This window comes from Arvicanthis niloticus, chromosome 6, assembly GCF_011762505.2.
Source record: "Arvicanthis niloticus isolate mArvNil1 chromosome 6, mArvNil1.pat.X, whole genome shotgun sequence".
NCBI classification, from domain to species: domain Eukaryota; kingdom Metazoa; phylum Chordata; class Mammalia; order Rodentia; family Muridae; genus Arvicanthis; species Arvicanthis niloticus.
In genome coordinates, this window is record NC_047663.1 from 88,925,443 (window position 1) to 88,935,058 (window position 9,616).

General features: G+C 47.3%; 1 pseudogene; it reads left to right on the forward strand.

Annotated features, from left to right (window-relative positions):
* The first annotated feature begins 4,758 nt into the window (after window positions 1–4,758).
* On the forward strand, window positions 4,759–6,916 carry LOC117710354 (alpha-1B adrenergic receptor-like; annotated as a pseudogene).
* The last annotated feature ends 2,700 nt before the right edge of the window (window positions 6,917–9,616 follow it).

The window sequence follows — 9,616 nt, forward strand, 5'->3', positions numbered from 1 at the left end:
AGATAGATAGATAGATAGATGATAATGACAGATAGATGATATACAGATGATAGATAGATAGATAGATAGATAGATAGATAGATGGATGGATAGATAGATAGATAGATAGATGGATAGATGATGGATGGATGGATAGATAGATAGATAGATAGATAGATAGTATAATTCAGGAGAGAGATCATCCCCCATAAATGTCCTCAGTAAATTACTGCTAGCCTCAGTTTCCCCTCTGTTCAGATTCAGTGTCAGCTTCTCCTAGAGGGCTCACATAAATGGAAGTTTGCAACATCAGAGGTTTCTAATGTAATAAGATGGGTAATGAAAAGATTCTTCTTCTCCGAGCCTCAAGTGAGTCAGAGCTCTGTGCTTGGCTTTGCCTCAGGGAGTACCGAGAAAATGAAATATCGCCTGTATCCTCATGACACCTAAACAATTCCATGGGTCAAAACCCAGCCAGAAGGGCAAACAGGCATCTCCAGTAAGGCTAGGGACAGAGGAGAGCAAAGAAGTAGCCATGAGCAGGACTTGATTAGTGGGGGCCCTGCCTCTTCTCTGCTATTAAGGCTGCTATCCATCTGCTTTGTGGTGGGACATATTTGTTTTGCCTGTATGAAAGATGCTGGCAACTGACAGCATGTCAGAAATCAGCAAGGATATTTGACTCCCCTCAAAGCCTCAATAAGCTCTTCCACATCCTGACACCTGAATGGAGATACAAGTTCTCAAACTATTCTCTTTGGTAATAAAGATAAGCCAACTTTGAATTTTAGATTTGCTCTTTATGATCCATGTGTGCAAGTAAGCGTGTGTGTGTGTGTGTGTGTGTGTGTGTGTGTGTGTGTGTGTGTTTGTTTCTTCCCTTTTGGCCCTTTGCCTTCATAAGAAAAATAAATATTGGATTACACCGGGCTTTCACATTGCAGACTCTGGCTGTGACTATGCAGACACAGCCTCAGATTCTGTGATGTGCTGTTGGCTGTTAATTAATACCCAAGGAAGTGAGAAATGGGCCACCAAACTCAAAACGTGGACTGGGAGCTTGTTCTTCCTTCTGCCTCTCACTTCCTGTCCCCACATCCCTGAATGTGTACAAACCATTGGTTTTACCCAGTTCATCAGTATTCTCTTCTTGCCACACATCACCCCTGAGAGGAAACAGCTCCAGGAAAGCTCCATCCTCCTAGCCCTTTGTGTAGGAAACAGGGATGCTCTCCTACTGCCACATCCATCATGAAAGATGCAATAAAGGGAGAGCAGCAGAGTGGATTTAGGGGCTAGTCTATGCAGTCAACACACAAGGGTATCTCAAAAGGTCATCTGGACCAGCCTCTATCTCCATTCACAATAGAACAAGGGGCCTGTGAGACCAAGGACAGGCTCTCCTTCTCATTAAGATCTCTGGCAGATGGCTGCAGGCAGGCACTGTCCTGGTCCACACTCCACTGTGTAAGTCAGCAGTGGCCATGTCAGTGGCTTTTTTCTACATCAGAAGAAGCCCCTTCTGTGGGCCAGAGAAAAGGAGTCAATGGCCTGCCTGACTACCTGTGGAGCTGCCCAGTGCCCTTTGCCTTAGCACCATCTCCATGATGGCAAAATTAATGAGTTAAGGCACCAGGAGCTCCTACAAGACCATACTAAAACAAACCTTAAAATAGGCATCTCTTATTTTTCAAATCTCTAAAAGCAGCTTAAGTCAGATAATCGAAATGGAAGCGGGAACTGTTTTCAGAGCTGTCAGCATTCATCACTGTTTGTTTGTTTGTTTGTTTGTTTGGAATATCAGAGAAACTCCTTTAAATTGTATATTTTGTGCAACTGGAGATCTTGTGCATTTTCGTAGGAGATTAAGACCTTAAGCATATAGTGGGTGATAGATGTTTGTAACAGCAACACTGAAGAGGCAGGAGCAAGAGGAAGATTATCATGATTTGGGGGGCAGCCTGGGCTAACATCTCTGAAACAAGCAATCAAAGGCTGGAGAGTTGGCTCCTCAGTGAAGGGCATTTGTTGCTCTTGCAGAGGACTAGGGTCCAATTCCCACTACCCAAATGGTGGCTCACAACCATCTCAACTCCAGCTCCAGCTCCAGCTCCATGCCATCTCCCAGCCTTCACGGGCAGCAGGCATAACATGTAACACACAGTTGTACATGTGGCTAAAGTACTCACACACACACACAAAAAAAATAACACAACAAATTTTTAAAAAAGAAAAGACAATCAAAAACCTTAATCTTCTCCAAAAAGTACAAATAAAAAGACTTGAATAGCCCAACTTTAGGTTGAAGACCTTGCACAGGAAGTTGAAGCCTTGCATGGCTTCTGCTTCCTCACTCCTTAATCAAACTATAGTGATTATCAAGAGCAGAAATGAGAAGCCTGGGATGTGACTTGTGGACTAGAAGAAATGGGTGTCAGGTGTCTCCTTTACAATTCAGCAGTCACTGCCCTGTCTCTTACCTCATGTCACTAGCATATGACTAACTCTCTAATACACTGTTTTTTTTTCATTTGAGAGCAGTTATGCCTCTCTCAAAGACCTGTTAAAGAAGAATAAAAGAAAACGAGCAAGCTGGGTGTGGTGTGTTATGTAATCCAAGCACTGGGGAGGCGGGGCCAGAGGATTTTGGAGTTTGGGGCAATCTTGGTCTATATAGTGAGCTCAAGGCCAGTGTGAGCTAAACAGCAAGATGAAGTCAAAAAGAAAAGAGAAAGAGGGGGAGGGGAGGGAAAAAAGTAAAGATTTGACTATCAGCAGGAGCCCGGCAAATGTGGGTCCTTTCCCAGTAGCAGTAACTTGCCCCCCAACCCCCCCAGATGAGCCATTTAAAAGAGAGCCTGAGCTATAACATCCACTCTGTCCCCTAGTTTGCTCCTGTAGGAACAACAACTCTTCTACAGCTCGGTACTCAGCACTGGAACTGGGAAACCCAATAATGGAGTTCAACTCCAACTCACAGTTCCTCCCCTCAATAAGTGTATGTACTTGGAAAAAGGGATCAACTTTCCTTATTACCCAGGTCCCATCCTCAAAACAGAAATCAAAACGAGACTAGTTCTCTCATTGAGTCATGAGCAAAGGGCAACGTGAACTTAGCACACGGTCTAGTATCTAAGTGTTGGGAGACAGAAAATCTTGAGTTCAAAACCAACCTGAAGACCTTGTTTCAAAAAAAAACCAAAAAACCAACCAAACAAACAAAAAACTAACAAGAAAATTCTTTCCTGGTTTGACTTTTTTTTTTTGTCCTTTTTATAACTACCCACCTCAATGTGAACACAAGGCAATACCAGAAAAGAGACAACAGACAAGAAGATCCCCCAGGCCCCTTCCCCCAGATTTGGCCATCTGTTTGCCCTCACTCTCGACTCCCAGAGAGCCAACTAGCTCCCTCTCACCTTTCCCTTCCTCCCGTCCTCAACTATCTCTTTAATGACACCCCCAAGCCCCTGCTTAAAATGTCAAGTTCGGACTGGAGATACTGATCAATTGGTAGAGTCTGTGTTTGCCTAGAATGCAAGAGTCCCTGGGTCCCATCCAGGATCAAATCAACCGACAACGGTGGTACATGCCTGTCATTCCAACAATCCTGAGGTGGCCATAGGAAAATCAAGAATTAAAAGCTATCTTTATGCTATATCGTGAGCTAGAAGGTAACCTGAGCTACGTCACACTCTGTCATTTTTTTAAAAATCCAATTCATATTCCTCCATACCCTGGTTGCATTTCTCTGTCCTCAATTGATCTTCTCCTTAACTCCTGTCACTAACTGTCATGCCTCCGGTTTTGCTTGTTTAGTAAGCTCCCACTTGCCGGTCAGGAGTCTGGCTGCCCCTCCAACTGTGCCTAAAACAGAACCACTGTCTGGAGGTGGACACTGACAACCCATTGAAAGAATGTGTGTAGGAATAAATGAACAAATGAATAAACGTGCAAACAGACGTTTCTAGATTTTACCAAGGCCAAAGAGGCTGCATGGAGGAACTAAAGTATACGTCTGGTCTCAGATGGGACTCAAGTCTCTGCCACCTGCCTAACTCAGGGATTTTCTTCTTTTTTGTAGAAGCCAGTTTTGTAGAAGTTTCACATCCTTCTGAACCCATGGCTTGACTCCAGGAGCCCCCATTAGAGGTAAGCATCCCCACAATACCTCTTAACTGAAGAGGAGGGAACAGGAGGGAAAATAATCCCAGCGGGCCCCCTGGGGTGTATGAACTAGGATGCCCACACCAGGCTCCCCTGCTCGGCTGCTGCCCTCCTTGGCTGGACCCGCATTGCCCCCTAGTTCAGTGCCCCCAGGGCTTCTTTGCCTGATGTAACCATCGTGCAGTCAGCCCAGAGGCGGCTCATTGAAAGCAGACCCTCCTCGCAATCGATCGACCTCTGGGCGGAGAAGGCACCTCGGGCCGCGGACCCGCCGCGGGCCGGGCACAGCTGGGCACCCCGGCCCCGCTCCCGCTCCTCCCCGCACTCCCGCGCCGGCCTGGCCAGGCGCGCCTGACATGAACCCTTAAACTTGGAGCTGCCACCTTGTCCCCTCTCTCCTCCTCCTCCTCCCTCTGACAGGCGAGCGAGCTGCTGGGTGCAGGCAGGCGACTTGCTGCCAGGCTAGGCTGCCCGGGGGAGATGACTTCTCCCCAGGAGGACACCTCTGGAAAGAAGACCACAGAGGGAGCAAAGTTTCAGGGCAGCTGAGGAGCCTTGATCGCAGACCTTCCGAGCCCAATCTTCTCCCTGGCTATGGAGGACGGACTTTAAAACGAATCCGATCTGGACACCGGCCACAACACATCAGCACCTGCCCACTGGGGAGAGTTGAAAGATGCCAACTTCACTGGCCCCAACCAGACCTCGAGCAACTCCACACTGCCCCAGCTGGACGTTACCAGGGCCATCTCTGTGGGCCTGGTGCTGGGCGCCTTCATCCTCTTTGCCATCGTGGGCAACATCCTGGTCATCCTGTCGATGGCCTGCAACCGGCACCTGCGGACGCCCACCAACTACTTCATTGTCAACCTGGCCATTGCTGACCTGCTGTTGAGCTTCACAGTCCTGCCCTTTTCCGCTACCCTGGAAGTACTCGGCTACTGGATGCTGGGGCGCATCTTCTGTGACATCTGGGCAGCGGTAGATGTCCTGTGCTGCACGGCCTCCATCCTGAGCCTATGTGCCATCTCCATAGATCGCTACATTGGGATGCGATACTCTCTGCAGTATCCCACGCTGGTCACCCGCAGGAAGGCCATCTTGGCTCTTTGGCGCTTCTCAGCTTCTCAGTGCGTGGGTCTTGTCCACGGTCATCTCCATCGGGCCTCTCCTTGGATGGAAAGAAGCTGCACCCAATGATGACAAAGAACGTGGGGTCACAGAAGAACCCTTCTACACCCTCTTTTCCTCCCTGGGCTCCTTCTACATCCTCTCCCGGTCATCTTGGTCATGTACTGCCGGGTCTACATCGTGGCCAAGAGGACCACCAAGAATCTGGAGGCGGGAGTCATGAAGGAAATGTCCAACTCCAAGGAGCTGACCCTGAGGATCCACTCCAAGAACTTTCCTGAGGACACCCTCAGCAGTACCAAGGCCAAGGGCCACAACCCCAGGAGTTCCATAGCTGTCAAACTTTTTAAGTTCTCCAGGGAAAAGAAAGCAGGGAAAACCTTGGGCATTGTAGTTGGAATGTTCATCTTATGTTGGCTCCCCTTCTTCATCGCTCTCCCACTTGGTAAGTTGGGGACTGGCAGAGGGGAGATAGACCTTTTCCTACCTTGTTTTTCCTGATAATCTCACCCTAAAGATTTTGTGTGGGCTTGGTTATTTTTATGCCATCGGTGTGTGTTTGGAGGTTGGATAATGCTATTTGTTCTGCAAGGGCTTTGCAGATTGGGGAACTGGCGAAGAACCAACTCAGGTGTTGGTGAAGAAAAAAAAAAAGCTAAGATACTAGGCACTTGAAATAGAAGCACAGGAGGAGAATCTGGGATGTGGAATGACTCAGTCACTGGCCTCAGTTTAATAACTAAAAAGGACACTGGGCTCCAACATCATGCCAGTGTTATTTCGGTAGTAACGATGTATCTGAGAAGGCAGTGTCACTAATGCAGCATACCAAATAGTTTGTAGTTACTGCAGACGCGGCATTGGGGAAGCAGGGAGGTGGCTCCTACAGAGAGAGGCAGTGTTCATTCAATATTTGCAGGGACCATGTTTCTCAGCCTTGCAGAGGCTGCGGTCTCCCCCTCCTCCTTCCCTGCTGGCTCTCCCCTTTCTGCACTGTCATTCTTATGAGATAATAGGAGCATCTTACAGACACACAGCTTCCAAGGGCCTTTAAGTTTCTGAAGCTTGGGATTTCAAAGAGAAACATTCTTCAGTTTTCACCCCCAAAATGCTCCCAACTCTGACAATTTAGGAAATGTTCAGAATTTAATTATAGCTGACCCTCACCTTCAGCGATAAGACACCAAACCCAGGCAAGATGGAACTCTATGCCTCCCCTCCCGCCCCCCCCCCACACACACAAATGTGTCTATCTTATTTGGGTTGGTGGTCCTGATAAGTGAATTGTTCAAACGGCTGCCTGATTCCTACTGGGGTGGGGGTGGAGGGACGGGGACAAGGTCTGGCTAAATGGTAAACAGAGAGGAAGGTGCAGTGATACCCTGTTCACCTGGCTTGGGAAATCCTTGTCCCCTCTCTGGTGCATTGATCTGCTTTGATTTCTTCTCCCATCCCTGATGGGAACTGGAGGGAAATGAATGGAAGGTTATGCTCAGGGGGTGCTATCAGAAGAGGGGGCACTGCTGAATACCACAGATCTCACAGACCCGTCATACCTGCAGGGTCTCAGAGGTGGCCAAATCCCTCCAGCAGCCCTGACTCCAAAGTCACACTGCTTCTGAGAGAAAAAGATGAATGAAAAGGAAGTAAATATTTACCAAGAGTTTCCTTTTTTTTTAAGGGAAAAAAAGTCTATCCAACATACTGTGTGACTTTCCCTAAGGAAGTCTGGCAGACTACTACCATTCAGAAATACCTTTTCCAATGATGTTAGATAGAAAGAGCTTAAAATTCTGCCCCAGCAGTGATTGTATCCCACTGCAGAAGAGAATGATTGGCATCCTCAAGGTCTTGGGACCTTTAGCAGTCTTGTTCTGTTAACAGTGGGTGACAGCTTGAACTGTCCCAGACCATCACAAAGATCATGGTTCCGTGGAAGTGTGATTTGGTCTCTTATCAGCCATATGACCTTGAGGTAAGCACAGCTTCCATGTGAGCCTCGGTTTCTTCATCTACAAAAGGGACTCATTAGTATTCACTCCAAGGAGTTGTGTCGGTGTGAGGAGAAGACAGTGTAGAGTGTGAACTCCGGCAAGTAGTTAATCAAAATTAGGTGTGAGTACTCTAAACCAAGCCCCACCCACTCTACTGGAGGTAGCAGTGAGTTTCCTCTGTTTACTCTTGCCAATCCAGCACCTGTTAACTTTCTCCCAGACTTACCCGCCAACGTACAGGGGCTATGGCCAGAGCATGTTTAAGAAGAAAAATAGCCCAGTCACCCTCAGAAATCATCATAGGCACAATCCTTGGCTCTGAGATTCGAGGGAAATGAAAAGCTCCCAACAGGTTGGAAAGAAGAGACTCAGGTGGTACAGGCTACTAAGTTCTACTTTGAAATAGGCCGTCAGTTAGCTTTGTGACCCTGGGCTTGTTGCTGTGCCTCTCTGGGCTTCAGATCTCATGTATGGACAAATGTACTGAATACAATGGGCACCTAAGAAACTTCATAGTAACATAGTCCCCTGGGTCAAACTTACAGAAGCTCTGATAAAGTAAATCAGACGGATCCAGAATTTACATGTTTAATCAGAGCCCAGGAGACTCTGAAGGGGTGGATCACAACCGAAACTTTGAAAGTCATTGGTCAGAGCATCTATCAGCCCCCTTTAGAGCCCAGTATCCTTAAATATTGTTAGTTTGGATCTTTTCCAGCTATCAGTGGTGTGAGGTGGCATGGCTTCTCCCTGTATTGTATGCTTCAAGTTTCCAAGCCTGCCTTCAGGTTCTTCCTTGGCTTTCTGCTCATGCCTGTTGAGACCCTGTCCTCCTAGTGTCTGGGGTCCTTCTTCTCCATGCAATGGTAGTGAAAGGTCATCCATGTCCCCAGCCCATGGTGTTCTCAGAGCTTTCTTCTCCTTTTCTACCAATGGAAACTATGATAATCTACACCACAATCACCTGGGAGCCCTCCAATATGTTGTCCCTGAACAAGCCCAGTGAGCATTCTTCTTCCATGGAAGCCAACAGATGAGGTGATCCATGTAGGTGAGCTGTGGGTTTTCAACAACTGCAGAAAGATAGTCAAGAACTCAGTCAGAAGGTACACAATTGATGCTTGCTTTCTTAATGGTTTAAGAACACCAGGGCAAGATGAAGCTGTGATTCTTCCAGGTAGCCATATCTGGTGAGAAGTAGTATGTTAGGCAATAGGAGCTTTTTTTTTTCCCCTTTGGCATCTGAAGATGATTTCAAATTCTAAATTTTCCATCAAGGACTTCTTACTCAGAGAAGGCAGAAGCAGATGTGCAGAAGGTTACGTTTGACAAGCAGGCAAGTGTAGGTAGGAGTATCTTCCAATCCAGCTAGATTCTCAGGTGCCTGGGTGCCATGAGATTTCCATAGCTGTCTTTGTTTTCTCCATAGGAGAGAAGGGTTGGGATTCCTTCTAGAAGGAGGGAAAATAGACATGGCCCTACAGGACCCTGCTGTGCAGCTCCATTTTTTTTCTTCCTCCCTTATTTTTATTTTTGGGAGCAGGGTTGGGCCACCTGCAGTGAGGGCTCCTGTGGAGCAGGAGCCCTCCCCACCTGTACTACCCCACTCATCTCTCTCCACCCTTCCCCTGTGGCCTCAGACTAAGTAGCACCAGGGGCCAGTGCTCACTTATTCAGGATCAGGGACGCATGGTCATCAAACAAGAACCTCTTTCTTTGGCCCCTGGAAACGAGCCTGGGAGCGACAGAGAATCTGGACTAGAATATAGAAGGATTTCTATCTCATGGACCATGTATGATGTCCAAGGTAATCTCCATCTGCCTGGTATGACAATGAAGACCAGTTCCCAGCAGAGGAAAAACAGCCTGGTCAAGGTCTGATGAAATGGTAGGACTCTTGAGGGAGTGTACATTTCAGTACGGGATGTGAGGAGGGGTGGTAGGAAATGCCAGGCAGCCAACAAGCAGCTGAGACTAGAGAGCTGTTTAGAAAACACTGGAAACTTGCCTTGCTCCAAATCTTTCTTCCACCTTTTAAAATGCTGAAAGGCACTAGGAAGCCATTATTGAACTAACTACTCTCCCCTCTAAATAAATGAAGGTCAGTTTCAAAGAAACAGTTGTGCTCCATATAGCACTGAACCGAATAGCAACTGATTGGGCTCTCTTCTCATTCAAATGGGGGCTGAGGAATTTCTACCCATTATGAGTGCAAGTGAGTATGAGGGTCTCAGACCTAGAACAGAGTCACCCCCACAAATGTATGTGGATCCTCCAACTCAGCCTTTGAGAGTCCTTCAAGGAAAACAATTGCTTTGAGACCTTGGTGAGGAAGGGGAAAATTA